Source organism: Pongo pygmaeus, chromosome 5 (genome assembly GCF_028885625.2).
Source record: "Pongo pygmaeus isolate AG05252 chromosome 5, NHGRI_mPonPyg2-v2.0_pri, whole genome shotgun sequence".
In the NCBI taxonomy this organism is placed as follows: domain Eukaryota; kingdom Metazoa; phylum Chordata; class Mammalia; order Primates; family Hominidae; genus Pongo; species Pongo pygmaeus.
The window spans coordinates 131,319,765-131,343,229 of record NC_072378.2 but is presented as its reverse complement, the minus strand read 5'-3'; the positions used below and the strand labels follow the sequence as shown (position 1 = coordinate 131,343,229).

At 40.6% G+C, this 23,465-nt stretch overlaps 1 protein-coding gene across 33 annotated transcripts in view; it reads left to right on the top strand.

Annotated features, from left to right (window-relative positions):
• The window catches only part of EPB41L2 (erythrocyte membrane protein band 4.1 like 2), a 291,214-nt gene that overhangs the window by 117,660 nt on the left and 150,089 nt on the right, over nt 1-23,465 (top strand). The gene's annotated exons all lie outside the window — the stretch shown is intronic.

The following is a 23,465-nucleotide window of genomic DNA, read 5'->3' as shown; positions in this document are numbered from 1 at the left end:
GTGAAGTAAATTTTGGCATCTTAGGCATGTATTTTACAGGATTGAGTCTTATATATATATATATTTTTTTTCTTTAGTTAACTGATTAGAAGTGTGTTTTCTTCGTAGTTCCACTTGGGCAATGTCTTCCATTTTGTGGTAAAAACATGTTTACAAAATAATATGTGTAACTACTGGTAATTGCCATTTATTAGTACTTACAGTGTGCCAGGCACTGTGCTCATGTTCTTACATTGGTTACACCTTTTACTTCTCTGGATAGGGGAAATAGCTTAGAGAGGGTGTCATGTAGTTAGAAGATAGTTGGAACTGGGATTTGGAGTCCTGTCTATGTGTTGCTAATTATTATTAATACAAAATAGTTACTATTACACGTGTTCATTTTGTAGAATCAAATCAGTTAAAGAAGATTCTTGTAGAATGGGCTTGGGTATGTGGAATGAAGATAGAGTTGGTTTGACTTCGTTTTAATGTTTTCACTAAACTCTTTCTTTGTTGTACTTCCACCATACCTGAGCACCTGTGTACTTAATCATTTAGTGTAATTTTGCGGTCTCAGTTAGCAATTAGCATCACATACACTCAATCATGTTTTTATTTAAATGCTGCAGACTTTGCTTTGCTTTACTTTGTTGGACTTAATTTTGATTTTTTTTCCTCTTCTATTGGGGATATCTATTGGCTTTTCATTAAAATTCAGGCAGTAGCCCAATATGGCATAATCTTTTTCTCATCTCAATATTTTGTCCTATTCATCAACATCAGTTTCTTCTTCATTGTATAGTTAATAAGTAGCCTGATGTTTATTATCTAGTATGGTGGTTCCCAGCCCAGGTGATGTTCCCTAGGGGACATTTTTTATTTCCACAACTTGAAGGTGTGCTAGTGGTATCTAGTATATGGTAGCCAGCCATGCTGCTAAACATCCTACAGATCACAGGGACAGCTCCTCACAATAAAATATTGGTAGTGCAGAGGTTGAGAAACCCTGACTTAGCTAACACAGGGCCCAGGCTAAATCTAATCCGTTAGAAGCTCTGACTTCATGATATTTTTTTTCATAACAAAACAACTCAGTAGTAACTAGGGAAGCTCCCCCCGCCCCCATCCAGAGTCTCCCTCAGTTGCCCAGTCTGGAGTACAGTGGCTCAGTCTTGGCTCACTGCAGACTCTGCCTCCTGGGTTAAAGTGATTCTCATGCGTCAGCCTCCCGAGTAGCTGGGACTACAGGCGTGTGCCACCACGCCCAGCTAATTTTTGTATTTTTAGTAGAGATGGGGTATTGCCATGTTGGCCAGGCTGGTCTTGAACTCCTGACCTCAAGTGAGCCACCTGCCTCGGTCTCCCAAAGTGCTGGATTATAGGCTTGAGCCACTGTACTTGGCCTGGAAAGTTTTTCTCTTCTAGAGGTGGAGGAAGAGGATATCCATCTGTTTTCTCACCCAGTCCTAACTTAACACCCATTTACTGTACACTGGATTCTCTTTCACTTGCTTCCTGTCTTCACCCCTACTTAGAGGAGGTCACCCTTTAAATTGTTATCTGCCATTCTATTAGCCACGATAGTTGACTGCCTGTTAAGAGTGGTACCTGAACTACCTTGGCTTGGGGTGGGAGAGAAGCCAAAGAATGAAAGGAATACCCACCAAAGATAAATTTCACTTAAGACAGTTTTGGCTTGGATGAAGGTCCTAGTCTGCCTCTCAGAATTATATTGAGTACCAGAGAATGCAGTTGTGATTAAGACGTAAGTTTGAAGTACATGTCTATAGAGTCAAGTGTTGATTTGTAAATTGAAAGCCGAAATACAATATGGTTACATGGAATTTTCAGAAGATCTTGAATAAACTTCTCAATTAAAAAATATCCACCGTGTTAGTGGAAAAATGGACTGATTTATTACCTCAGGAGTTCTTGGGCCTACCCTTTGTGATTTTGACTAAATTTGAAAAATTGAAAAGAGCAACTTGTAGTGGTCTTTTATGCTTGATGCCTTTGCAGGTACTTGGGAATCTGTACCTCCTTTCTTCCCTCCATCCTTTATGAATGGCTCCAGTTTTATCCTACTTCATCCTCTATTCTTATGCTGCTTTGCATGTGGCTTTCTGTAGATATTTCTCAGAATGGATTGTAATTATGCGCTTACTCTCTGTGTCCCTTACTAGGCTACGAGGTCCTGGCACAGTGCTGATTACATAATAGCCAGTCCCTAAATTTTGAGTAAATGAATGGTAGAGGAGAAGAAGAAGCAAACATCTTAGCAGTCTTAACACTGAATAAGGGAAAATGGTTGGTAGGATGATGAAAAGTCAGGGTGCTGAGGAGGGCTCCTGAGTAAGTGAAGGTAGGAATTGTTGCCTTAGCTTGATCATCTTGGTGCTGTGCATGTTCCTTTTTGATGCTGGAGGTCTGGATGAGTGAGGCTAGGAGGCTGGCAGGCTAGCGTGTGGTCTTGGCTATATCTGCAGGTCCAGGAGGTGTTAATGTTTTTCACCTGAGGTTCCTCCAAGCTGAAGAATGATCTGCCTATTTGCTGGTATATGGATTTACACACTCAAATCTGAATGTTTTTTAAAAATCGATGATTTAATTCTGGCCAGGTGCAGTGGCTCACACCTGTAATTCCAGCACACTGGGAGGCTGAGGTGGGAGGATCACTTAAGGTCAGGAGTTCGAGACCAGCCTGGCCAACATGGTGAAACCCCGTCTCTACTAAAAATAAAAAAATTAGCTGGGCATGGTGGCTTGTACCCATAATCCCAGCTACTTGGGAGGCTGAGACATGAGAATTACCTGAACCCAGGAGGCGGAGGTTGCAGTGGGCTGAGATTGCGCCACTGTACTCCAGCCTAGGTGACAGAGTGAAACTGCATTCCAAAAAAAAAAAAATTAATTAATTCTTTATTTCTCTCAGGAAGAAAGGAGTTTCAAAGCAATAGAAATGGCCCTTGATGTCCAGCAGTGATTGTACAATGACAGCACTCTTGTAGCACCTGGAATTCTGGGCTGTGCTTCTTACTATCTCTTTGGGCAGACATGCTTCCTTAGCCTTCACTTCTACTGCCCCTTGAATTTGAAAAAACACAGCTTCATTTTACTCTGGCGTTTATATGCTTATGTGCATTAGCGTTACCGTTAGTGACTTGGGTTAGAATAAATAGTAACTCTATAATGTACATGTTTTGTTTTTGTTGAATTACATGAAAGCATTTATCAGACACTTGAATTCAATCTAGAGATAATTGTGGGAAAAGCTGTTTTTTTCAGCAAAAGGCCCACTAACAGAGCATTGGTGCTTATCACTTGTGGCCATGTCATTGGACTTGTCCCTGGCAAATTGAACATGCCTGATTGCACAGATGTTTGCATGGTTGAACAAATTATATTTGGACAATAAACTGTTATGCCCATCAGTGATTACAGAGGCAGAACATAGTTGCATATGGACTGATTTGGTAAGAGAATTAAGAGAGAATATTACCAAACATTTTCATAAAAGGGGAGAAAACAAAAGCACTTTTTGAAAGTAAATTTTCTTGTATTCTTTAATGGTTATGTGGCCTTAAACTTATTAATATTACCGGGGCAGATTTATCTTTTTTTCTAAATGACTAGTTTTTTTTTTTGTTTTGTTTTGTTTTTTTTGGTGGGGGTGGGTAACAGTTTGTTAAACAGGGTTAGATTTTTCCTATTGGAGGATAGCTGTAGTTGGATTATGGCTGAGAACATGGGAACATCCAGTTACCAGTGTTACATCTTTTTAAGTCTGTAATTTTTTTTTGCTTGATGTACAGGTGTGAAATATGTACATGTATGAAATAAGTTTCTAAGAGCCTGGGAGTGTGGATTGAGTAGGGAATTCTCATAGGATTTCTGAGAATCGCTAAGGGTCTGTGTATTAGTCTGTTCTCATGCTGCTATGAACAAATACCCGAGACTGGGTAATTTATAAGGAAAAGAGGTTTAATTGACTCACAATTCCACATGGCTGGGGAGGCCTCAGGAAGCTTACAATCATAGGGGAAGGCAGCTCTTCACAGGGCAGCAGGAGAGTGAATGAGTGCCAACTGAAGGGGGAAGCCCCTTATAAAACCATCAGATCTCGTGAGAACTCACTATCACAAGAACGGCATGGAGGAACTGCCCTCGTGATTCACTTAACTCCACCTGGCCCCACCCTTGACACATAGGGATTATTACAATTCAAGGTGAGATTGGAGTGGGGACACAGAGGCAAATCATATAATTCCAACCTGGTCCTTCCCAAATCTCATATCCTCAAATTTCAAAACACAATCATGTTCTTCCAACAGTCCCCCAAAGTCTTAACTCATTCCAGCATTAATTTAAAAGTCCAAGTCCAAAGTCTTATCTGAGACAAGGCAAATCCCTTCGGCCTATGAGCCTGTAAAATCAAAAGCAAGTTAGTTACTCCTAGATAAAATGGGGGTACAGGCATTGGGTATTTACCATTCCAAATGGGAGAAATGACCAAAACAAAGGGGCTACAGGCCCCACGCAAGTTTGAAATCCAATAGGGCAGTAATTAAACTTTAAAGTTCCAAAACAATCTCCTTTGACTCCATGTCTCACATCCAGATCATGCTGATGCAAGAGGTGGGTTCCCATGGCCTTGGGAAGTTCCGCTCCTGTGGCTTTGCAGGGTACAGCTCCACTCCCGGCTGCTTTCATGGGCTTGCATTGAGTATCTGTGACTTTTCCAGGCACACGGTGCAAGCTGTTGGTGAATCTACCATTCTGGGGTCTGGAGGACAGTGGCCGTCTTCTCATAGCTCCACCAGGCAGTGCCCCAGAGGGGACTCTGTGTGGGGCTCCAACCCTATATTTCCCTTCCGCACTGCCCTAGCAGAGGTTCTTTCTGAGGGCTTCACTCCTGCAGCAAACTTCTGCCTAGACATCCAGGTGTTTCCATACATCCTCTGAAATCTAGGTGGAAGTTCCCAAACCTCAATTTTTAACTTCTGCGCGCCTGCAGGGTCAACACCATGTGGATGCCACCAAGGCTTGGGGCTTGCACCTCTGAAGCAATGGCCTGAGCTGTACCTTGGCCCCTTTTAGCCACCACAGCTGGAGCTGAAGCAACTGGGACACAGGGCACATGTCCAGAGGCTGCACAGAGCAGGGGGGCCCTGGGCCAAGCCCGCAAAACCATTTTTCCCTCCTAGGCCTCTGGGCCTGTGATGGGAAGCACCTGCTGTGAAGGTCTCTCACATACCCTGGAGACATTTTTCCCATTGTCTTGGGATTAACATTTGGCTCCTTGTTGCTCATGCAAATTTCTGCAGCCAGCTTGAATTTCTCCTCAGAAAATTGGTTTTTCTTTTTTATTGCATTGTCAGGCTGCAAATTTTCCAAACTTTAATGCTCTGCTTCCCTTTTAAACATAAATTCAAATTTTAAACCATCTGTTTGTGAACACATACAACTGAATGCTTTCAGAATAATCCAGGTCACATCTTGAATGCTTTGCTGCCTGGAAATGTCTTCCACCAGATACCCTAAATAATCTCTCTTAAGTTCAAAGTTCCACAGATCTCTAGGGCAGGGGCAAAATGTCACCAGTCTCTTTGCTAAAGCATAGCAATAGTGACCTTTACTTCAGTTCCCAACACATTCCTCATCTCCATCTGAGACGACCTCAGCTTGGACTTCATTGTCCCATATTACTATCAGCATTTTGGTCTAAGCCATTCAACAAGTCTCTAGGAGGTTCCAAACTTTCTCAAATTTTCCTATTTCTTCTGAGTCCTCCTAACTGTTCCAACCTCTACCTGTTACCCATTTCCAAAGTTGCTTCCACATTTTCAGTTATCTTTACAGCAGCACCCCACTGCTGGTACCAATTTACTGTATTAGTCCATTTGCATGCTGCTATAAAGAAATACCCAAGACTGGGTAATTTTTAAAGGAAAGAAGTTTAATTGACTCACAGTTCCACTTGGCTGGGGAAGCCTCAGGAAACAAAATTATGGTGGAAGACACCTCCTCACAGGGTGGCAGGAGAGAGAATGAGTGCTGAGCGAAGGGGGAAGCCCCTTATAAAACTACCATATCCTGTGAAAACTCACTATCACGAGAACAGAATTGGGGAAACTGCCCACCTGGTCCTGCCCTTGACACACGGGGATTATTACTATTCAAGGTGAGATCTGAGTGGGGACACAGAGCCAAACCATATCCGTCTGCTTAAAGTTTGTGGCTGTGAATTTAAATTGAGAAAAGTTATTGTGGCTATTTTCATTTGGCTGCTTTGGTGCACATCTGAAGTAAGGCCAAGGTAAATGTAACCATAAATAGGGTGAGTGTGCTGGAGGTAGGGAGGGGCAAAGGAGTTAAGATGTGATCAGGGCTCATGGGATCCAAGCTGCTTAAGGAAGGGAGTGAAGACTGGGGCACTTGGGAAGGTGATATGGGCACAGGATCCTCAGGGTTACAGAATTGTTGGAGAAGAGGGATTGAGCTGGAAAGATAGATATTCAGAGGTCGGGGTGCATGAAATTGAGATAATTGTAGAGTAATAGGTCTAGGGCGGGATTTTTCAAAAACCTAGTATTAGAGAGTCACGACCAGCATCTTAAAAAAATGCTAAAAAATCTAACTCATGGAACTTTTAATGAATTTTTTTTTTTTTTTTTGAGACAGAGTCTCAGTCCGTCACCCAGTCAGGAGTTCAGTGGTGTGATCTCAGCTCACTGCAACCTCTGCCTCCTGGGTTCAAGCGATTCTCCTTCCTTAGCCTCCCGAGTAGCTGGAAATACAGGCACGTGCCACCACACTTGGCTAAATTTTTTGTTTGTTTGTTTTTAGTAGAGATGGGGTTTTGTCGTGTTGACTAGGCTTGTCTCGAACTCCTGACCTCAAATGATCTGCCTGCCTCAGCCTCCCAAAGTGTTGGGATTGCAGGCATGAGCCACCGGGCCCAGCCTTAAGTGAACTTAAAAAGAAGTTGTTCGGGTGCGGTGGCTCATGCCTGTAATCCCAGCACTTTGGGAGGTGGAGGCAGGCAGATCATTTGAGGTCAGGAGTTCGAGACCAGCCTGGCCAACCTGGTGAAACCTCGTCTCTACTAAAAAATACAAAATTAGCCGGGTGTGGTGGTGGGTGCCTGTAATCCCAGCTACTCAGGAGGCTGAGGCATGAGAATCGCTTGAACCTGGGAGGCAGAGGTTGCAGGGAGCCGAGATTGAGCCAGTGCACTTCAGCGTGGTTGACAGAGCGAAACTCCATCTCAAAAAAAAAAAAAAAAACAAAAGAAAACCTAACACACAACAAGAAGGACTTCTCTTTGGGAAAGGAAAGAAATAAGGAAGGGGGGGAAAGAGATGTCCCTTTTTTTTCTGGCTGAGGCAATCTGCTGTCAGGGAGAAGCCTTTTTGAGTGGAAGGGTTGGGGCTGGATTTAGCATGAACTCCTCCCCAAGCTTAGCCTTGAGTCTTGATCAGAATGATCACGTAGTCATTTAAAAATGTTGTTTTCATTAAAACTGGGTGTGTTTACTGTGTATTTGTGAACTGCGTTGGGATGTAAATATTTCCCTCTGGGTCACAGTTGGAAAAAATTGAAAGCCAGTTCTTGGGGCATGACCGTGGGAATGGGTAACTGAGATAGTGAGAAAAAACAAGATTACTGAGATTTGCCTTTTAAGTAGGAATGCATACACACTCACATAGTCCTCTGCCCTGTGCCTTATAGAAAGGAGCAGGAATATGGGTAATAACTAAGAAATGTTTACATTTGGAATACATTATATATGTGAAGGCTTGTCTTGAGATTCCGGCTCCCCGCAATACTCCCCTTTCCACTGACTTTAAACATTATAGAGTGGTGGGGAAAAGCATGGCCCAGAGGTATTGGTTGAACTTCTGGCTCCACACAGATAGCTCCAGCTTCATTGTCAGACTGGGAGAAATAGATTAGACAAATGTCAGGTTCTAGGGCATCTCTAAGATCTTGTGAGTCTGTAAAAGCTGTGCAATGAGGAGAGGGGACTTTGGATGTGCTTTGGGTCATAGGGAGAGAGCTTTCTGGAACATAGCTATGTCATTGCCTATAAAACATCACCAGCAGTAGATAATTGAAAACTGACTACTTTTTAGAGATTTGTGAAGGTAAAAAAAAAAAACTCTGTAAAAGATCAAGTAAGCACCGTCTTGGGAATTGCAAGACAGAAGTTGCAGCTTCTTCCTTTTTCTGTTGTCTTGACTACTTTAAATATATCTATATTAGCATTGACGTCTGAGTGTGATTTTTGCCTTTGCCTTTGGAATGTAAGTAAAAACAGACAAACATATTTAGGTTTTTCTTATCCATTTCTTGATTGTTATGAATAGTAAAATCTTGATAGAAAGTTGCAAAGCTTTATGTTGCTTTTGAGACTGAATTTGGAAGGTGAAGAGTCTAGTTCCTGTTTGTACATGACCGTCCTGGACAGATGCTGGCAGTGGGAAGCAGGAGGGCTACATTCGGTGGCTACAAAAAAGGAAGGGAAAGGTGACCAGGGAGTTGTGTAGTGGGGAGTTGGGTGATTTGGGCAGAGGCTTAAATTTCTGTAGCTCTTCACCCCTAGTCTGTTGGAGTTAAGAGTTCACACCCCATCTCCTTTACAGGCACCTCATTTCTGGGTGGGCTTTTTGCTGGAGGAGTGGTGGGGGTAAGGATTCTGCATTGCACTGTCTGGCATGAATGGAGGGTGCACTTCTTCCTCTGGAGAGCACAGGTGTGCTAGTCGGAACTCCTTACTGCATGCTTTCCTTAGAAGTGTTGTTAGGATTTGTGGTTTTCAAGTACTTTCAAGTGTGTTAATAGGTTAATTGAACTTCCTTTGGTAGGCCTAGGGAATTAATACTCCCTTTAATGACTGTTTCTGTAAAGAGAGAAAATAATAACAGTAGCTAACATTTATTGGTGTTTACTTTATGTCAAGAAACTGTTATCCTACCTGCTTTGTTTTAGATTTCCTTAACCTGATTTTACAGATTGAGGATTGGAGCTTACACCCCCAGGTTCACTTTTGTCATTCCCTGTCGGTCTTACTCCCCCACTGTGCCCACCCCTTCTTCAATCAAGCCTTCACTCCATCTGTTGTTGGGAGTATGTGTATTTCTTTTTTCAAGCTGGTGACTCAAAATCAGGCTTTTGGAATACAACCTATCATGAAGCAGGGACTGTCTATACATAGGCACGCAGAACAAGTTGTTCACAGGCCTGCCAGATATTAAATAAAGGTTTAGAGCTGTAAAGTTTGGCCTTCCAAGGATGATCCTTGACAATATTTGATGCTATGTTCTATAAAAAGTTTAAAGCTGATAAGTTGTAAGTACAGGGCTTCCTAAGCAGAGCCAGTCAAATATGAGTGTGTTTTATGTTCAACAGCATTGGGTGGGCTCAGAGATTGAAGCTGCAAGCTGCATTCCAGGGACAATTCAGACCCATGGCTGGTAATGACATCACCTCCACAGGTGCCAAATTATTCTCCTCTTTTTTTCCGATATAACCTGTCCATGCTTTTGAAAAAAGGAAAAAGAAAATGTTTAAGTACTACTGGAAGATTTTGTTGTGAAAATAAGTATGAAATCCAATTCTGGGCGTGTGTGTAGAAGTAGGGAGATGACAATATGATGGTTTTTGAAAACCATACAGTTCCAGAAATTCCAGTTTCAGGTTACTTGCGTTCAGTCACTCCCAAGAGGTTTTTGTGAGGAGAGTGGGGATGGAGAAAGGGATTTTAGACTAGATGAGAAAAGTAGTAGTGGAAAAACAAAACTGTGGTTTTGCCCTTTCTCTTTTCCCCCTAATTGAAGACTGGGCTTACAGTGTTTCTAAGACAATTTTGATTGGCAGTGTATTTCGAAGAGGCTGAAGAGCTCTGATTCAAAATGTCAAGCTTGGATTCAAAGGATTGGATCTTTTTATATGTTTATTGACTAGAATTGGAAATAGAGAGCATAAATAATAAAATGAGACCTGGCCTCATTTCCACCTTCACTGTTAATATTATATCGTTTTTATCTTTGTACGCTACATTCATGGCTTATGGAATAAATCTTTAAGTAAACACATATTTTTGTACATTTCACAAAGTGAGGCTCATATTCTGGTTTTGTTGTCATTTTTCACTCAGTGTTATTTTGTGTACTCTTTGCAATGCCAAGTGATTTTTTTTAAATGTAGAATTTTATAACTAAGTGACACTTAAAAAGAGATAACTAATCCCTCCTTTAATTTTACTGATTAGGAAATTTAGTAAAGTGAAATAAAATAACTTGCTTAAAACTATTATTTTCATAGCTGGAATTAGAATTGGTTCCACCTATTCCAGAACATTTTTCACTATACCATTCTGCCTGTTTTACTTTATCTACTGGGGAAAATTTATAAAGTATTGTTTTCCTCTAGGATGACTTAAAAGATCATTGACCCCAAGGGTTAAATCCGTGTAACTATAACGTTGAGTGAAAAATTGAGACCACCCAAACACAGCTGTTTAGTTAATTTGGCCCAAACGATTGGAAGAAGTTTGAAAACCATTATGATGTGGCTGGATTGTTGCCGTTTTAGGGTTATTTGATGTGAACCTGAAAGGAATAGAGGTTAAAAACACACAGTCATATCTGAAGTATTTCTCTTCCACCATATTAAAACTAATAAATCCATTAAAGCTTTTAAAATGATTTTGCCAAAGTAACTATCATCTCACATGCCAGATTCCTTTTACTCTGGGATGTATTCACTTCATTTTGTTGAATTTGTAGCTGTGTAATTCCTTTAGCAATTGCTCATACACAGTCTTATGGCATTTATTCTAATGTCACCTTGAAATTTGACCCATTTATTAATGTTAACTTTTCATGAGGTTGTCTGTGTTAGCGGTCTAGGTTATCAGCTCCTCAGGGACAAGGCTGTTGTATTGCCATTCCCCTTCTTTCTTCTTTTTCCCCTCCACTTTCCCTCGACTCCATAGAGCTAGCAGAGGGCCTTGTACGTTCTCAGTATTATTGCTAGGACTGGTGAAAAACGTTGTGAGTGAATTGCCGCTAATTTGAGGACAAGGTCTCTTCTCTGTGTGAGTTTATAGTTGTGCTGGTGCTGATGATCGAAGGAATGCCTCTGAAGAATAAGCAAGTCTGGCATGATTGGCACACTTTCAATCAACAGGTAGTTAAAGTTCTTTTTGAGGCAGTAATCATGGCTTCAGACTCACCTTTATTTGCATTTGACTTTAGTCTAAATCTAGAAAAATCTATATATGACGGCTCAGGTGAATTTGATGAGATGAGAAGGAGTGTCTGAAAAATAGATGATTGAGAATCATTAGTTTTTGTTTTCTTGGAAATACTCTTCCACAGAAATCTTTAGAATATTAAATTCAGCATCCTAAAGACTTATTGACAATTTTGTGCATTTCTCGGCTTTCTTTATCTTGAGGGAAGAATTGAAGCTGGCGTGGGGGCAATGGAGAAATTTAGTTTTGAAAGTCTAAGGAGGGCAGGGAAAGGAAGTAACTTTCGTTGCTAGGATCTACTTGTAGGTAGGGAAAGGACAGGAAGAAAGAATGGAAAGAGATCAAGAAATAAGGGGGATAAACAGCCAAATATTAGGGTGGGATTAATTCTGAATGTCATTTTGCAAAGTTGGTTATACTTTTGGTTCTTTTCCAGAAGGTTTTCAAATGCATGGGGTGGGTGGGGAAACTCCAGTAAAGATGACAGCTTAAGTGTTGGAGAAAGATGACGGAAACTGGCGTGAGTGACTAGATAGAGTAGGAAGAAACAGAACTAAAAAAAAAAATTCTTTTTTTTTCTGGCAGCACTCTGCGCTTCTTATAATGCTGTACTTGTTCTCTAGTGTTGTACCAAAAAGTTTGTTCCATGTAATATAAAGCATCTCTTTTTTGACTGACTGCTTGCCTGCACATGCTTGTTCGCGCTCATGTGCTCTCTTTCTCTTTCCCTTGCGCTCTGTCTTGCTCTCTCTCAGCTGCTTGTCTCCGAGTAGGCATTGGAGCTCTCCCTGTCCCTCAACTTGTTCACCATGGAATTGTCAGGACGTAGACGTGACTGGTTCTATGAGCTTCATGGAGAAGCAGCCACATCACTTTATAGTCTAAGCACACTTGAGTTATAGTGTGTACTCAGTCATGTATGCTCTCTTCTCTTAAAAAAGAGAAGTGTCTAGTTGTATAGTTGCGATATACTTGGCAGAAAGTTTCTTGTGTTGCTAGAGCGGGATCTCATTTCTCTTTAGTCTTTGTTTATTATTCATTATATTTAAGTAATAATGGAGCTACACTCTCTCCAGATCATTTGGAATTATTTTTCGTCTGTTTTTGTTTCGCTCTGGAAAAAAAGAAGTAAAATAATTTGGGAATTCATTTCATGATTGGAAAAGCAATGCTGCTTCCTAAGGATATTTATATTTACCTTTGGGCTCTATTATCAGTCTCATTATCTCCTGACCTAGGGCTGGGCCCCTCTGACTTAAGCACTAGGACTGGATTGTGTCAGCACTGTACTTAAGGCGTTTATCCTAATCCAGGCGTCCTTGGATTGCATGGTGCCAGCAAGCAAGGTGGTAACAGTGATCACAGCCCGGGCTGCAGGTGTGAGTTCTGAGGAGATCTATGGTTTACCCAGCGAATTTATTACTGATAAATGTGAGTCGATTTTTAATTGGGATGCTCCGTTGTGGGGCAAGTGGTATTTCTGTTATTGTGTTATTCTCCTCAAACAGAAGGAATACCTGTGAATTTTGTTTCATACGGTGCCATTAACCCGTTGATGTATGGTACAGATTTGGATTTTTGGTAGTTGTGATGGCCAGATTTCCTGGAAGACAGCTTGTATTTTTCTTGCTAAAAGTTATGTGTTACCATTACAAATTATATTTGAGGGGTTGCAGAAGAAAACAATAAGAGCGGATTTCTTGTTTTATGCCTCAGATGTGAGCTTTCCTGGATAGGCACCCTTCACTTTTCCAGGCATTGTGTGTTCCTATTTTCTGCTGTGGTTTTAGCACCAACTTGAGCAGTGAAGGAAGAAGATCCTCCCTACCCCAGTCTGGTAAAGATTATACACAGATGAGAGATTATAGTGATGCCTGTATTTTTTTTTTTAAAAAGCCACTGTTCCACATCTTTATACGATATTTACATCTATAGGAAATTGGAAAGTCAACAGTGAGAGATGCATTGGGAAAACAAAGATAACAAGAGGAAAGTATATTTGGCAAAAGTGAGCTCCATTTGAGAAAACACTGAGGGGTAAATTCATTCAGAAATGTGAGCTTATCACCTAATTGATTTCAGCTCATTGCCTGGTTGATTTAACATGTTTATGCAAATGAGAAATACCTGGCAACTACTTTTTGCCAGGAGGTTAGGTTTCTGCCTTTGCTCGGGATATTCTAAAAAGCTGATCTTTCAGTCAGTTAGCTCAGTCTAAAATTTCTTTGATTCTCTAATATCTGCGTAATAAAGGGTTGGCTAAGTTATTTTCTTGGGTCCCTTCCAGATCTAAAATTAATATGATTCAGGAGGATTGTATACCCCTCCCAAATTAATTTTATCATGTTTTCTAGAGACATTTCTAGTTTCTTCTTGCTTTTCTTAGAATTTGATATCTTTTTGAAGCTAGTGATCCAGTAGGCCAATCTTAATCCATGAGAGGCAATCATGCAGGGTGAAGATAGTAAATACCATGCTTCCCCTATTTTCTTGATAGGAATCTTAAAAGACGACATGAGATTTCTTACTACAAATGTGCCGAAATAATATTTGTTCCAATAGAGTGCTGTTTGACTTAATATTACAATAACTTTATTGAATCATTAAGATGGTTATCTTGGATAATAGAAAAAAGTAAGATTATAATGCCTAGAATGGTTTGAAAACTTAGGCATCCTGGATTTTTCTTATTGTTTCTTTCTGCCCAACATATATTAAGTAGAACTTTGTGCAAAAGGGTATGTTTGGTTGCTGTGGTGCATACTTATGTAAGACAGACTTGCTTGGTAAGGTGGATAAGATGGGCGCGTTGGGCCTAGAGTGTAGAAAAGTGCTGAGCTCTGAAAGAGGGGTAGGGGATGCTATGGGATCTGGGAGAGAGAAGAAAAGCATTGAGCTGGGGTAGGCAGGGAGGTCTGGCAAAGTCATAGCCTGGTAACTGGACTCTACGGTGGTGCTCGTGATTATGGGCATTCTACTTGGTTGGCTGTCTTTTGAGAAGAGGCTTGAGGGTTGAGCCTGGAGACAGTGGCTTTTACCTCCAGAATGATAGCTTTCATCCTGGGCAGAACTGAGTAGAAAGGCTGGAAAAGGAGAGTCAGGCCAGAGTGTGGAGGACTCTATTCGAGGTAGAAGAATTGCTTTCTGGGTTTGCTTTCCTCACTCAGTGGAGTCACTGAGGTTTCCTGCACAGATGAATGATATGATCAGAACTGGAGTTCAAGAAGATTAGTTGGGTAGCAGTGTCCTGGGATTCAAAGTAGGATTGACAATTTATGAAACAGATAGTCATAGGGAGAAAAATTTACCTGTTGCTAACTTATTTACTGGTTTTATTTACTGTAATCAGAGTCTACGGCTGAAGAAACAACTACGGCTGAAGTTGTTTTTTCACAATATAGAAGTCATCAAATAGTTTTTTAGAGTACTGTCCACTGAAGATAACTAAGCACATACACCTCAGATAAAGTGAGGAATAATCAGTTTAGTATCCTGATTATCATCTTTCCCCGTCCAGTCTATTCAGATATGATATTTATTTTGTAATTAATCATAACTCTCATCATTCCTTCTCTTCGTTTTTTTCCTAAGGCATTCTTAAGCTACTCTTTTAACAGTGTTTTGCAAGTGTTACTTGGTTGATCTTGGGTGGGTATATCCCAATTTCCCCTACACCCCCAATTCATTAAGCAACTAGCTCCATTTTTGTATGGTGTTATAGGAAAGTTCTTGTCTCATTTTTGAAAAGAATTTGTCCTTAATCCATGTGAAAATTATTTGATTTTCATAGTCTTGGAATTCAGAATATCTTGGAAAGAAAGTCAAAGTCTCATAGCTAGTGAGTGAAGGAGTTGGAATTGAAACTCAGATCTGCCTGATGCTGAGCTATGTTATATCTCTAAGCCTCAATTTCCTTACTTGTAAAATGGAGTCATTGGTAGTACGTTTCTCATAGAGTGGTCATGAGAAATTAAATGAAATGATACACATAGATTGCTTATCATAATACTGTTATTGCTTGTTTATAAACTACCTTTTAACAGGAATTATAGAAATACAGTGCTTATGAATCCAAAATTAATTCAATTGATAAGTAAGGCTATTTTGTGATTTTTTTTAGTTATAATTTTATTTGCAAACTTAACATTTGCAATAACTCAATTTTTAAAACATTAGGTGCTCTTATGTACAATAATGAGTGAAACTTGTGTCCTCAATAGTTTCTTTTAATTCTTCCCTACAGACTGTCATTCTCCATGTTTAGCTCTGTTTTGTGTTAATTTTCACTGCCTTTTCCCCCCTGAAATGCAATAGTTCTGTAGTGTCCTACTGGAAACATTGTTCTCTTTGTTAGGGCTAAACAAGTGCCTTTGTCACTCCCTTGAGACATTCTGCAGATGCCATTTTGCAGTCCTGAAAAATATGTCCCTGTCCGCCTTGTGCTGTGTTAAATTGTGCGTGTATTGTGCTTGATATTTTAATGAAGTCATAGAGAAAATTTGACAGTAACAGTTGTCATATAACAAAGAAAGGCTCTTTCTTGATCTAATGTAGATACGTGTTCCCTGATCCCTTCGTAGCTCTGTGTGGTCTGAAAGTAGATCCCCCCTGCACTTAGATGTGACCTCAGATGGTTGATGCTTTTTGACTACCTTCATAGGAAACTGTTAAAACAACTTCTGAGCAGGAACTCTTAAGTCTTTTGTTGATGTATATTGCTTTTTAAAGACCTCTTAATTTACATGATCTTAATAGCGTTTTAAGTGGCAAGTACACTCTCTAATTTGCTAAGTGGCTTTAATCCTTGTATGAAGAACTGAGGGAAAAATCTCCTGGGAAATTGCTGTGATAAACTCCAGGAAATTCCTTTCATTCTTTTAAATCCAGTTAAAATCTAACTTAAAGAAAAGTCCTCTGATGTAACGGTGTCTGAAAGCTTCTCAGAGTCCAGTGATTTCTTGTGTATAGTGCCAGGCTCAAAGAGGAATAGTATGAATGTACCTCTGTGTTTTTGGTAAATCTATACCACATGGAACAATACCAGTTTATTATAACTTTGCTGGGACTTAGTTATCCTGTTTTGTACTGCCCTTAAAACTGTTAAGGAGTATAGAGTTAAAGGGAGAAAACCCTACATTTTTTAATTTTAATGGACTTTATTTAAATTTTTGAAAATTATAACACATGTTCAGTGCAGAAAACTTGGTAACAGAAAAATGCAAATAAAGCAAAATTTCCAGGTACCCACATTTCAGGAATAATTAGCATTACCATTTTGGTTGAACATTTCCGGTCTCTTGTCTGCGAATATGTTCACATAGGTTAAAACAACAGCGTTATCCTTTTAAATTCACTTGTTTTCCCTTTGCAAAATAGGGCGATGCATTGCCACAAATTCTTAAGGTAGTAGAACTCAATTTTGGAAGTGTTAATCTATAGGGCATTCATTCATTCATTAGATGGACTCATTTGAAAGTTCACAGTTTGTAGAAAGTGTGTACATTTATTGCCTACAAAAGATGTGCGTCAGAAAGACATAGGCTAGTCATTTTGGATGTTTTCCAGGATCATGTAAGTGTAACAAGTCTATATTATAACTCTTAAGAAGGCTTTGAAACAAGTAAAGATCTGATCACATAAGCCCTGACCCGTCCTGGAGAGCCGGCTCACTGATTTCCAACAAGAGCTGATCTGTGCTGGCCTGACTCCTGTCATCTGGGGCAGAGGTACACAGGGGTTCCAGTGTTTGTTTATGTCTGGGCATCAGTTGGGCTTCTTTTATAGAACGATTCCAAGCTCTTGGTCATGCCATTCCATCTGTGTATTTTCAAGATAAATACACAATTGGTACAGGACAGATCCTGTTACAGTAAACTTTATGGCAGAAACCAACTCTTTTGTAACTAAGGGGTATAAGTGAGAGGAAACCCTCCAAGGAGAGGCAGATACTGGGGCCAGTCCCTCTCCAAAGAAGAGACAAAGTATCTCTGGCTCCCTTATTACTCTGAGGTCCAATGGGAAGAATATTTACTTATGATATACAGATAATAGAACAGGAAAAACAAGTTTTCTTATCTATTCATAACTCTGCTATTGAATTTATGTGTTCCAATATGGTTAACCTGGAATTTTAGGGGACAGTGGGAGGAGACAGAAAAGGATTAGGAAGGAGGATATGACAGCGTTCCAAAACATGGCTGAACTCCAACTGCGTAAACAGAGCTGGTCTAAATCATGCGAGTGAGGTTGACCATGGGAGGAGGAAAGGATCAATGGCAGATCATGACAAAGGGAAAGTTAGGTATGGCAGCTAAGTTAATTTTTATGAGTGCTACATTTCACCTTTTTGTTCAGATATATAGTATGTACTATGAACCCTGAATATCTGAGAGAGGTCTCTGTCAATTTAGAAAGCTTGTTTTGCCAAGGTTGAAGACCTGCACCCATGACACAGCCCCAGGAGGTCCTGACGACATGTACCCATGGTGGTCAGAGCACAGTTTGGTTTTATACATTTTATTTTATTATATTTTTGAGACAGGGTCTCACTCTGTCACTTAGGCTGGAGTGGTTTCACCATATTGGCCAGGCTGGACTTGAATTCCTGACCTCAGGTGATCTGCCTGCCTAGGCCTCCCAAAGTGCTGAGATTACAGGCATGAGCCACTGTGCCTGGCCTGTTTTTTTTTTTTTTTTTTTTTTGAGATGGAGTCTCGCTCAGTCGCCCAGGCTGGAGTGCTGTGGCACGATCTCAGTTCACTGCAAGCTCCGCCTCCCAGGTTCATGACATTCTCCTGCCTCAGCCTCCCTAGTAGCTGGGACTACAGGCGCCCATCACCACACCCGGCTAATTTTTTGTATTTTTGGTAGAGACGGGGTTTCACCGTGTTAGCCAGGATGGTTTTGATCTCCTGACCTCGTGATCCACCCGCCTTGGCCTTCCAAAGTGCTGGGATTACAGGTGTGAACCACCACACCTGGCCGGCCTGTTTTATGTATTTTAGAGAGACATAAGACATCAGTCAACATATGTAAGATGAATATAGGTTCTGTCTGGAAAGGTGGGGCCGGACAACTTGAAGCAAAGGCGGGACAACTCAGTGGGGAGGGGGCTTCCTGGTCATAGGTAGATAAGAGACAAATGGTTGCATTCTTTTGAGTTTCTGATTAGCCTCTCCAAAGGAGGCAATTGGATATGCATTTATCTGAGTGAGCAGAGGGTGACTTTAAAAAGAATGGGAGTCAGGTTTGCCCTAAGCAATTCTCAGCTTGACTTTTCCTTTTAGCTTACTGATTTGGGGGCCCCAAGATTTATGTTTTTCGCAGTACATATACTTTTCTGTATGTTTAAGTATAATATATAAACATGTATATCCTTTCAGTGAGTGTAGCTATAGATATGTCCTTGTCTGTCATACTTCAGCTTTTATAGGTACAACTGTAGACACAGTCCTTTTGTCGCCTGGAGCAGACCATGCAAAGTCCAGTTGACCTGTTGCATCTGGAGGCCCTGTCTTTTCTCATAGAATGCAGTCTGCAGGGTCTGTTCATTCCTCTGGTTCCATTTCTATCCAGCCTATGTGTCAGTGGTGAGTCCCAGCGTTAGGTTTTCCCCAGGACATACTCTGCCCTGCCCTCTCCTGTTGCACAGCCATATCCCAATTCTGTAGGTCATTAGTTGTGTGGCTTATGGGTAGATGATCAGGTAAGTGAGAACAGTGGTTTTTCTGGGTCTCAGCTTGTCCTTGAAGTGTGATTCCTGATCAGATCTAACTGCCCCTGGTTCCTTCATGCACTATGTTACAGCTCAGGGTCATCTTGGAAAAGGAGCTACATTTCTCTTAGCCCATTTTAGCCTTTCACATTCTTAGCATCCTGCTTACTCTGCCAGTGAATTTTGCTGGAGTGGTAGAGACTCCCTGCTGGGTTGGTTTGCCATCTACTAGATGTCTCTTTCACAGCCTTGTGATTTGTGAATGTGTGTACCATAAACTCACAAATAACTTCATGACGTTTCTTCCAACCCCAAGTTTTATTCCTGGTATACTGTGGCTTAAAATCGGTAACAGAGCTATTGTTAGGTTTGGTCATATACTGCCTATTTTTAAACTTATACCTGGAAGCTTGGGTTGGTTTTTTAAACATTTTTCATCCCAGCCAAGGGTAACCCTGGTGGTGGCAGGTAGGCCAGTATATTTTTTTAAATTAATACTGGGGTAACCTACTCTGCTTTACCTTTTCTATAACCAAATAGGAATGAAAGATTCTCCCCGGGGCCTGAAAGCTTAAGGGAATGAATAAATCCTCCCTCCTCAGGCCCAGTCCCAAGGAGCAAGGGCACTTGCGCCAGCAGCCGGTGTCAGCAAGATAGCAGAAGCAGGAAGAGAGCTGGCCGGAAGACACATACCCCCTGAAGATCGAGAGGGAGGCTGTCTGGGTACTACCTAGCAGTTACATCAGACTGAGACACTTGCTGTTTACAGGAGACTATAAAACCCCTGCCCCATCCTCTTTGGTGCTGACGCCATTTTTAAGCCTCAGCCCGCCTGCACCCAGGCACTCATTAAAACAGCGTTTTGCTACACACCGCCTTGTGTTGTTTGTTGGCGCGCTCTCAGGGTCTGAACCGATACAAGAGCCTTGCAGGGACAATTATAAGTTACCTGTGTTTTAGAAATATATGTTGGGTTTCCTAGAAAATTACCTAATTTCCCTGGGCCAAGGAAGCCTCATTTCATGTTTCTTTTATCTATAGCTACTAGATGTCATTTCCGGGTCCAGTAATGATCTTGTATTTCTCTCTGTGCGGTAACACCTGGTGGTATATGTATATACCTTTTTGGAGTATTTATTGTAAAGGTGACTAGGATCAAATTTTTAATTGTAATAGTGAATTTTGTTGTTGCCAATTAAATTCATTATGCTTACCGCTGTAAAATAACACAAAGATTGAGAATACTGATTTAAGGAGCTATCTTTGGTATTTGTTTTTCCTTATTATGAAATAAATTTGTGCCCAGTCTTAGTGTGTGCCAGGCTAGGGATTCAAAGGTGAGTAAGAAGACTGAGCTGCTGAGTTCACAGTAAGGCAGACTGATATTAAGAATTCGAATTGGGGCTGGGTGCGGTGGCTCACGCCTGTAATCCCAGCACTTTGGGAGGCTGGAAGCTGAGGCAGGGGTATCACAAGGTCAAGAGGTCAAGACCATCCTGGCCAACATGGTGAAACCCCGTCTCTACTAAAAATACAAAAATTAGCTAGGCGTGGTGGCCCTGTAGTCCCAGCTACTTGGGAGGCTGAGGCAGGAGAATCACTTGAACCTGGGAGGCATAGGTTGCAGTGAGCCGAGATGGTGCCACTGCATCCCAGCCTGGCGACTGAACGAGACTCTGTCTCAAAAAAAAAAAAAGAATTTGAATTGGTAATTTCAGTAGTAGAAATACATACAGAGAAAGGACAACAAAGTGAGTCCCCATAGAGAGGAAAGGATGAGGAATGATGGCTGTATTGAGTTCATTTTTTGTTTGTTTTACTGGGATTTGGTTTGTAGCTGTACACCACTTAATGAATTAGGTGCAATTATTGATTAACTCATAAAATGTTCCACTGACTTCCTACTGCAAGCCTAAGTTATTAGGGTGTGGGGGGTATGGATGTAAGATTGCTGACTTTCCCGTAGGGATCTGATTGCTTGAGTGGCAGCCAGTCAACAGCAATTTAGTGGTAAAGAGAAGGATGCCGGTGATAGGAATTTGACCAGCAAAACTGTGGATACATAAATTTTTCATACTGAACCATTTTGCTTAATATTTAACAGAATTTTTTCATAATCTTATCACACTCACACATATCAAATGTGTGAGTGTGAATCTTTTCGCAAATCACCCTCTTAATAATTACTCAAGAAACGTGTTGAGTCAATGAATGTATCTTTTGTGTAAGAATAGATTTTTACAAATTGGTATTAACTCAACATTTGTATAATTTGCTACTGGCTGTCACTCCATAGAAAGATTTTCTTTCTTTTCTTTTTTTTTTTTCCCCCCAATTGAAACTTCCAGGAAGTATCATTCTCCTAGGATTTCTGTCCAAGTACTTTTCTGAAGCCAATGGGTGGGTGTATATTTAGATCCAAGAGAAACAAATTATAACCATGGATGTGAACTTTTCACAGTCTTCTCAAAATAAAAGCTTGAAAAAATATTTTTTTATATTTTTCTTCTACAAAGACCAAATCTCCTTCTGAAGAGGAATAAAGCAAAGACAACATGTTAAGCATATATGCATCTTCATGTTGTTGACACCTTCCCTAATAATTAGCGGAGCACCTCAAAATGTTTATTATTTTTGGCCATGATTTTAAACTTTAAAAAGCAGTACAAAGATGTAGCTATATCAAGTCCAACAGAGCTGAACGGTAAAAAAATAAAAAAAGAAGTAGATACGTAGTGGAGTTCAAATATTATTGGACATTGCTGTTTTAACGAATGTGTTTTGAGTGTGAAGGAACAAAATACTGTAGGATTAGATTTATGAGGGTAAGCCAAGTAAAATGTGAATGCCCAGTAGTAAGAGCTTTCTACTGTATCAAACATGAATTAAACATGTTGAAAGCCTCAAATTTATTAAATAAGAATATGATTGGGAAAGGGTGAAGGCTCCGTAAACTGTAAAGCCCCTGTAAATGTCTCCTTGGTATACCACACTGATTGATTTTTTAAGCTACTTAGCCCGCATATGACTACCATTGTGTTTTGTGTGTGTGGAAGAGGACATAGCTGTGGGGGTACACGTTACTAACATGGTAGATGGGGGCAGTGGAAATCAGGGTAGAAAAGGAGTATGACAGCCGCAAAATTGACATTTTAAGTTCAGAACTACTGGTGTTTCCAAGTCATGGACTTGAACCAAGATTGTACTGTTTGGTAAGTGGCTCACGCCTGTAATGTTAGCACTTTGGGAGGCTGAAGCTGGCGGATCACGAGGTCACGAGATTGAGACCATCCTGGCTAACATGGTGAAACTCCGTCTCTACTAAAAATACAAAAAAACATCAGCCGGGCGTTGTGGCATGCGCCTGTACTCCCAGCTACTCGGGAGGCTGAGGCAGGAGAATCACTTGAACCCTGGAGGTGGAGATTGCAGTGAGCCAAAATCATGCCACTGCACTCCAGCCTGGGCGATAGAGTGAAACTCTGTCTCAAAAAAAAAAAAAAAAAAAATTACCTGTATAATTAATAAGGTTATAAGCACCTTTAGAACATTTAATTATATGTCTTCAGCATAGTATACCAACCATACTCATTTGTATTATTATGAGATCTTTGTCTAGACTTTTACAGACTCATCCTTCACTCTTGCACTAAACAAAGCACTTTATTTTTGCTGTTTAGGGCTATCTCTTTATTTTACAATCAAAGTTAATTCTGTTTGTCACAATTTGCTGCTTCATACCATCTCTCTTTTCCCATATTTTTATCTTTAAAATAGGTTTCTTGTACATAGACTAGAATTGATTCTTCCTTTTTAAACCAGCCTGACAATCTCTGCCTTTTGTGTCTTGAGACCATTTACATTTAATTATTGATATATTTGAGTACCATCTTGCTATATGTTATGTATTTCTCCCATCTAGTCTTCATTTCTTTTTCTCTTTTACAGGCTTCCTCTAGATATGTTTTTCTCTGACTTCATTTTGTCTTTCCGCTATTGGCTTTTTTTTTTTTTTTTTTTTTTTTTGAGACAGAGTCTTGCTTTGTTACCCAGGCCGGAGTGCAATGGTGTGATCTCGGCTCACTGCAACCTCTGCCTCCCGGGTTCCAGTGATTCTCTTGCCTCAGCCTCCTGAGTAGCTGGACCTACAGTCATGCACCACCACACTCAGCCAATTTTTGCTTTTTCAGTAGAGGCAGGGTTTCGCCATTTTAGCCAGGCTGGTCTTAAACTCCTGACCTCGGGTGATCCACCTACCTTGGCCTCCCAAAATGCAGGGATTACAGGTGTGAGCCACTGTACCCTGCCGATCCACTATTGTCTTTTATTAGTTATATGTCTTTATGTTGTTGTTACCCAGTCTAAATTGAACTCATTAACTTGCCTCCAAAAGAGCCTAGTCCTTCCTTGTTAACTATTTTAGTGAATGGCTTTACTGTCCCATTTCTAATTGTTCTTTCTTTAGCTTTCCCTTGCTCTCTTAATTCCCAAATGTCTTTGGCCATGTGT